The sequence below is a fragment of the Cetorhinus maximus genome, unplaced genomic scaffold (assembly GCF_964194155.1).
Source record: "Cetorhinus maximus unplaced genomic scaffold, sCetMax3.hap1.1 HAP1_SCAFFOLD_52, whole genome shotgun sequence".
Lineage (NCBI taxonomy): Eukaryota > Metazoa > Chordata > Chondrichthyes > Lamniformes > Cetorhinidae > Cetorhinus > Cetorhinus maximus.
The window spans coordinates 1,165,320-1,173,735 of NW_027596102.1; the positions used below are offsets into that span (position 1 = coordinate 1,165,320).

Here is an 8,416-nt window from a genome sequence, read left to right on the forward strand (position 1 = left end):
CATTTCTGAATTGTGCCGAAGAGGGCACAGTACTGGTCTGCGTCTGATCACTGAGGGGTTGTTTTTGGATTCACTGGTGCGACAGTCAGATGAGGCTATGATCGGCTGTCCAGTCAGAGAGGATCTGCGTGGGTTTGTGGGATCCCTTCCTTTCCATCTTCCCCTTCCGCCTCCTGCTTCTGCTTGGCTTCTCTGCCTCCTGCTAAGTGAAGAAGAAACATATTATGCATTCGTTGCATAAAGAGGATCATTATCTTCCCCTGTAAAACAGTGCGTAGTGACCAGTTAGATGTCTGGATAAAATGGCCATTATCACCTTCATTAGCAATAAAAAGCACTGTTCACCCTCTTGGCAAAAAGGGTAGATTGCAGTGAGAAATGGCACAGGGAAGCAAGTATATTTCATACTGCTCTTCGTTGAGGACAAGTTGGAGCATTTATGCCTGTGGACCTAAAGCTGAGAACACATTGCTCCCACTTCCAGGACCCTGTCGCAGTCTGGGTCTCCTCTGTCCATTCTACCGGCCAGACGACAGACCAAGGTAGGTAAAAACATTTGCTCCGGTGATTGGGTGCGGGAGTTCAGAGCAGAAAAGATTATTTTCAGATCCATGGCCTTCACAACGCGAAAGAAGACTTCCTGTAAGCTACATTTACTAGACGTAGCAGTACAAAACACATCAATGACTTTAATCCACTTAACAACCACCAGTAGAAATCAATCAGCAACTCTACTACAAAGGGTACTGTTTAGAGGAGTGCGGGTCATTATCGTTCTTCATCGTATGTCCATCACTGAGGGGCGAAGGGTGAGCGATTTATGGAGGGTTGAAGTCCGAAATGGCGGCTTTAGAAAGGGGAGGCGTGCACCCCTATCAATGGAGCTATTAAATCAGTCAAACAATGAAAGTTGTGCGCTGCGCTTATTTAGCCCATAAGCTCTGCATATTGGAGACTCGATACAACGCGTCGTAAGGGCAGATGGACTATTTTGTTCTTGGAGAGGGAGGCAATCGCATTGGTTTCCAACTCCCGTCGACCCAAGTACATAATAACAGGGGGAGGCCATTCAGCCCCTTGGGCCTCTGGCACTGCGACAGGAAGAGGCCATAAATTCACTTGAATATCTATTTTGGAACAGGTGAGAGGCATGGAGCACCTGGAGTCTGCACCAGAGTGTAATATTAAATATGTGACCTGCTCACTAACTCAATTTCACCAACTTACCTCCAAATACCTTCATACTCTTTCTGCTAAAAGTCTCAGCCTCAGTCTGGAAAACCAAAGTTGACCCCTTTGCGGGAGTGAGTTCCAAATTTCCACTAACCGTGGTTTCATATTTTGTTTGTTGCTGTTTCCTGGAATATCGGTGGATTGGCAAGTGCAACTTATTATTCCCATCCCCAATTGCGCTTGAACTGAATGCTCTTCTCGGCTATTTAATAGCCAACCACATTGCAGTGGGCCTGCAGCCACATTTCTCGCAGAGCTCCTACGTGCTGAAGATTTCATACCCTTACGGACATTAATGATCCAGATGGATCCTTACAGAATCCGTCACTATTAATGGGATGAGTTTATAAGTCCAGATGTATTAACTGAGTTTAGCTTCCACTGGTTGCCGCAGAGAGTTTTGATTAAATTGTGCCACTATCTCCCCGAGCTGCCTGCCGTGCCTCCTGAATGACACACCTGTAAAATCACTTTGTTCTCGACACGGCCTTCAGAGAGATTCATTTATCTTAAACACACAACCATATTGCTTAATCACCCATTATCAGCATTGTTAATTCAACCGCTCCACTATATAACTCATGCATCGCACAGCAGCGTTCGCGTACACCCGAGCAGTGTCCCCCCAGCTGCCAAGATCAATATATCATCTGTGAGATGAGGAGCGAATATCTGAACAAAGTGATCCAGTTGCAGTTCGCTGCTGGCAGGATCTGACACAGGCTCTGTAAACTGCATTGTGCTTCCCCCAGCTTTGCATTCCAAGCCTTTGTAGATTAAATGGGGGCGGGATTTCTCTTCTTGATTTTGGCTTCATTCCACTCGATAAGATCTGAACTTCGATCAGCTGGTGTTTGCACTTCTTGGCGGACCAACTTTCAGGATATAGGTCTGAGAAGCTTTTGGTGTGCAACAGAAAGCAGTGATCCAAGGTAAGTTACACATTTCTCTCAAAGAATTAATGTGAGCAATATGATCTGGTTCAAACTGCTGTGCGATTGATTGTATGTTGGGAATTTTCTGTAGATGTATGTTTAATTTATTCTCGCCCTGTGAGCGTGAGTGCAAATCTCAATTCCCACCACCAGCTCCACAGCCCCGATGAGTTGCTGAAGTGTTGCTGCTCTTGTCTATCCAGGTGTTTAGAATCGAGTGTTTCGAAAATGTGAGCGAACACGAATGCTCTTTTTAAAAAAAAACTGTTACCATTCGAATGATGGGATATAGAACAGTGCAACCCTCACCTATCACCAAAACCTGGCGTTACGCAGAGTTTATTCTGCACTTTTGGCGAACGAATGTCCCCTCATTACTGATCAAGAAGCTATGTTTTATCTGTCAGAACAGCCCGTCCAAAAGTGCGGAGCTCATTATGATCTGGCCCTCCGAGAATGCAGCACGACCTCAATACAGAAGGTTGACAATACAAAACTTCCGAAAATGCAACAGTCTCTCAGCACAGAGCCTCTAAAAGTGCAGCACACTATAAGTACTGATCCCCAGCAGTGCAACGCTGCCTCAAAACTGACCCTCTAACAGTGCAGCTCTCGCTCAGTACTGAAACCCGACAGTGCAGCGCTCCCTTAGTACTGACCTTTCGAGAGAGCAGCACTCCCTCAGTACAGACCCTCCGACAGCGCAGCAATCCATCAATACTGACCCTCTGACAGTGCAGCGCTCCTTGAATACTGACCGTCCAACCGTGCAGAACTCACTCAGCACTGACACTCCGATAGTACAGCGCTCCCTGGTTGCTCACCCTCTGACAGTGTAGCTCTCTGTTAGTGCTGCTGAACAAAAAGTGCAGGCGAGGAGTATTGGTCTCATGTTTCTCGAGTGTGACTTCATCGCTCGATATTCCTCCTTAGAGTCGAGACTTTTGTCGACATTTTATTTACACAGTTGTAATATAATGAAAAACCTTAACCAATGTTACAGAGCACGAAGAAAAAACATATATTGCCGTTATCACTGAAAAAACGATTATGCACTGGACTTTGAATTCTATAAGGTCAATTGACTTAGTGATTTGCAACAGCTTTGAATCAGGGAACTGGAGCTTATTTTATTGAGATTCAGTTTCACTGTTTCCATCAGACCTGAATTCAATTCATTTCTCCCTCATTCCTTCACTCCCCTGGCCTCCCACTCCGTCTATCACTCACTAACTCACCTCATTGCTCACCCATCAGCATGAAGGTGTAAAACATTCCTCAGATGCATTCGGCGAAACACAGGGTGTTGTTGTTCTTATTAATCACTCATTCAAAGGATGTGGGCGCTGATTAGACGAGCGTTTGCTGAAAACCCTAATTATCCCTTGAGAATGTGGTGTTGAGCTGCCTTCTTGAATCACAGCAGTCCCTGTAGTGTAGGTGCACCCACAGAACTGTGAGGGTGGGAGTTCCAGGATTTTGACTCAGTGACAGTGAAGGAATGATGATATAATTACAAGTCAGGATGGCCTGTATCTTGGAGGGGAACTTCCAGGTGGTGGTGTTGCCATATATCTGCTGCCCTTCTCCTTCTAGATGGTCGTGGTCGTGGATGTTGAAGGTACTATTTAAGGAGCCTTGGTGAGTTCCTGCAGTGCATGTTATGGATCGTACAAACTGCTACTGCTGTGCGTCAGTGGTGGGGGAATTAATGTTTGTGGGTAGGGTGACATTCAAACAGGCTGCTTTGTCCTGGATGGTGGCTTCTTGATTGTTGTTGTAGCAGTGCTCTTCTGGAGAAGTGGAGAATATTCCATCACACCCCTGACTTTTGCCTTGTCGGTGTTGGGCTGGGATTGGAGAATCAGGCGGTAGGTTTCCAGCGGGATTACCAGCCTTGGCCTGCTCTTGTAACCTAATCATTTATATGTCTGGTCCAGTTCAGTTTCTGATCAATGTTGCCTCCCAAGATCTTGATGGTTGGTGTTTTAACAATGGCATTGGGTTTGAATACCCCTACTGTCCTGGACCGAATGCTTTCCACTTAAGTGAACATTACTGAAATATGAAGATATTTTCTGTGTACTGATTGGGCGCCACAATATCTACTTTTCAACAGAGAGTGCGGCATTTTCTAAAATATAATTATCAGGCTGTGAAAACATTTAGGGCGAACTGTAATCCTGACGGGCGCTACGTAATTGCAGGTTTTTAGGGATAACAAATGATTCTCCCGCAGACATTGATCATTCTGACTCCCAGCTGCGGGGAGATCCATTGTTTCATGGCACCACTTGTGTTATCACGGTTTAGGTCGCATCTGATGTCTGGTTTGACCAATCAGGGACCGAGAAATGTTGATCTGTCTTTTCAGCAATGGCGTCCATGAGTGATGAAAATCCTCGCGGGAAGATTGAGGACATTTTGAATACGTTCGACAATCCGAATCTTCAATTCGTCTTGAGGCACATGTTAACCTTCAGAGACTTCATCACCTGTAAGGCCGACACTATCGCTCTAAGTTATGGTTTCCTTGAATTTATTTGTTGCTTGGCTAAGAATAATAGAGCTGAAACATTTGCTTAATTTTGATTCCAATTTTGGAGGCTTTAATTGTCGTCTCTTCCTTTATACATTTTATGCCTCCACCCATTCTTCAATCCTTCCTTTCTTGCTAAATCCTTGCAGTGATTCCCCACGTGTTCCTGAATAGCATGGCAGGTTTACAAAGTGTTTAAGAGGGCCTATGGAATCCTTTTATTTCTTAACTGAGGTATAGAACAGACAAGCATGGCGCATATACTGCATCTGTGCAAATCATTAATCAGGCATACATGATTCCTGAGTGCAGCGCTGGTTACCGTATTACAACAAAGATCTGATTGTATTGGAGAAGATACGGTGGAGGCTTTTGGGGATCGGACTGGAAAACTGCAGCTGTGCAGAAAGAATGGATCGGCTGTGATTGTTCTCCATCAAACAGCGGAGCCAAGGGGTGAATTGGTTGAGATGTACAGAATTATTAGGGGCCTGGCTCAATAAGATATGAAGGAGAAATTTCCTTTACCAGAGAGAGCAGTGATTAGGTGGCATAGATTTTAGTTGATCTGTGTTAAAAAATGGAAAGGGAGTTGAGATTTTTTTGTTTCAGACAGTGGGATGCAGGGTTCCGCAACTCATTGCCAGAAAGTGTAGTCGAGGCAGAACCGCTCATGTCACTTAAAAAGGGTGTGGATATGCACATGAAGTGTTGTTGGCTGCATGGTTACAGAACAAATGCTGGATGAGGCGAGACGGCTCGTTTTCCAGCTGGTGCAGACACGGTGACCCAAGTGGCCTCTTTCTGTATAGTAACCTTTGCAAAATTCTATAGTATTGAGCAGGTGGTGACTATTGTAATAAAGTTAGAGATTATTTTGCGTTGACTTTTAAGAGGATGAATCCTTTAAGTTTATGAATGGTTAGGACAGGGTTGAATTGGAGTGAATGCACTCAATTGCCGTGGAAAGGAATTATCTCTCTATCCATAATCATTATTGACTGATGCTTAGAGAAGGACTCATTTCTTCATTGAGTAAGTGGGTGTACTGTGTAACGCATGAGCACAGGAAATGTTTCCGGCAGGCAGTTTAAAGTGACACTGGGAGAGCACTTGTATAAAGGTGATTGGAAATATGGGATGCGAGGCTGAGATGAGAAGCGAGAATGGGATGAGACTTGGGTGAAGTCTAAACACCACCCCTCGTTAACTTGGCTAGGTGAGCAATTACGGCGCTCTATATTCTATGTACTTCCAAGAACTTTCCTTCTTCCTTCCCCCCTTAAATTTCATCCCTCTTCCCAGCATTCACTACCTTACATCATTCATTTCTTCCAAATTTACTTCCCTCCTTCCCCGTTTCTATTCGGTATTGTCTGCCGGAGTGAATGACCTCATGCACTCTGACAAATGCTTCTCTCTTATTTCTAGTTAAGGTCTCTGGAGGTCTGAAGAATTCACGGCAGAGGATCAGTGATCTCCTCGACCGCTGTGATGACAATCTGCTCGCCTTCTTCTTTAATCAGTTCTTAGTCTTCAGAAAGGACGTTCAACGTGAGTTCTGCAGATAGATTGTAACTGTTCAGTTGAGTGATAAAGTTTCCTGCTCGTATGAAGTCCACATTCCACCATTAACCTGGGATCCACAGTCCTTCACTGGATAGGGATACAGAACTTTAACATTTTCATATATGCTATTAGCAAATCGCTCTGTCATTTCAATCCTCCAGGCATTCAAGCACTCCTGGCAATCCTCCATATCCAGGTCATTGTACATTTTTGATGATCATCACTTCGCTATTGGCAGACATGTCGTGATGTACCTTGCACATCACCTCCGTGGCACACTCCCAAGTCAATGAAATGCCCAGTCCTCGGTCTCCGATCTCAAGCAGTTTTCAAATTCTAACTCCACAGTGCGAACGTTTGGCAGTGGATTCTGTGACTGCTCTTCATTTCACTTACAGGAATTATCTCCAGTGGCGACCGGGACAATGCAAAGACTCGTCGACAAAATCTCGTCTGTCTCCTCGACCAGGCAGAGGAAGGAGATCTGATCGCTTTTGAGCAGATTATATCAAGCTACATCTCCATTGCTCGAGGTGAGTCACAGTTCCTATCGTCTAAGATCTGTCAAAGCCCACGCGTGCCAACAGTTTATTATTATACAATCAAAGTTCATGGAAGTCCACAATTTATTGTTATACACACAAAGCTCATGGAAGCACATAGGTTATTATTATACAATCAAAGTTCATGGAAGTCCACAGTTTATTATTATACACACAAATCTCATGGAAGGACATAGGTTATTATTATACAATCAAAGTTCATGGATGCCGACAGAACACTGTACAATCACAAACATGTTGAGATTGACATGTGCACATTCGATGCCACATCAAGGCCATGGGCCTAGTGGTGCAAAATTGGATTAGAATAGTTGGGTGATTGAATGGCGCAGGCCCGATGGGCCGAAGGGCCTTTTACTGTCCCTTAAACCTCTGTGAATCTATGATTATATTCATCATGCCTTGGGGCCTGCGTCTGCTGGCAAAGGAGGCGAATCAGATTCCCAATATGCATAGTGTTTAACTTCTGTTTGAGGTTTTGCCTCATGCTGTTAACCATTGGTCAGCCATGAAAAATGTGTATGATAATGATAACCATTAGTTATAGAGCACCATTTAGAACACAAACTCATCGCAGCGATTGACAGCAGTGATATCAAACAGTTATTTAACACCACTTCACATAAGGAGGTGTGAGCACAGGCTAATGAGGCTTCTGTCCAACGGGGTGATTTTAAGGAACAGAGACAATTGAAGAGACACGAAGGCTTGGGAAAGGGATACAGATGTTTAGAATATAAGCAGTTGGTAACTAATGTTGGAGCAGTTAATAATGATGGTGCTCAAGAGGCCAGAAACCAAGGAGCAGAAATGGAGGGTTTGCCATCCGGTGTTCTCTGTGTTCCGCTTCATCCCATTCTCTAATAAGCCTCCGCTGTTGGCACTACCATCTCTGTGTATCTCACGTAAAGAAATACGAACACGAGTAGCCCATTCATCCGTTCAAATCTCTGTCCTCATTCAATGACCTAAATTTATCTAGACGATTGTGGTTTAAGATAAAACAGATAAAAAAGGCCCTGTGACAGGCACAAGCAGAGTAAAACTGTAGACAGCCTATAGAAGTATAGGACATACAGGTGCGAGGTTAAAAAAGGAAAGTAGGAAAGCAACAAGGTGGTAACAATAAAATTTGGCAAGTAAAATCAAAGAAAACTCCATTATTCTTTATCAGTAGATTAGGAACAAGAGAATAACTGAGGACACGGTCCGGCCTAACCGAGGCCTCCATGGAAACTTGTGGGTTGATGCTGAAGATGTGGGCAGGGTCCCAAATGTGTACTTTTTCTCTGTCTTCACTAAGGAGAGGGATGATGCAGACATTCTACTTAAGGTGAAGACATGTGAAAGCTTACATGCAATAAGCATAGTTAGAGAGGGCGCACTGAAGGACTGGCTTCACTGAAGTTCGATAAATTACCAGGGCCAGATGGATTATATGCCAGGCTGTTAAAGGAAACCAGGGAGGAAATAACGAATGCCCTTAAGACTACTTTCCAATCCTCACTAGATACAAGCAAGGTAGAAGAGGATTGGGAGACTGCAAGGGCTGTACCAAATTTTGAAATAGTTTGTGT

At 44.2% G+C, this 8,416-nt stretch overlaps 1 long non-coding RNA gene across 1 annotated transcript; it reads left to right on the forward strand.

Moving 5' to 3' along the window:
* Positions 1–2,146: 2,146 nt before the first annotated feature.
* LOC144672817 (uncharacterized) lies at positions 2,147–6,254 on the forward strand. Its single transcript, XR_013574183.1, has 3 exons — positions 2,147–2,165; positions 4,543–4,665; positions 6,139–6,254. It is a non-coding gene; the product is annotated as an uncharacterized LOC144672817 (long non-coding RNA).
* Positions 6,255–8,416: the final 2,162 nt, after the last annotated feature.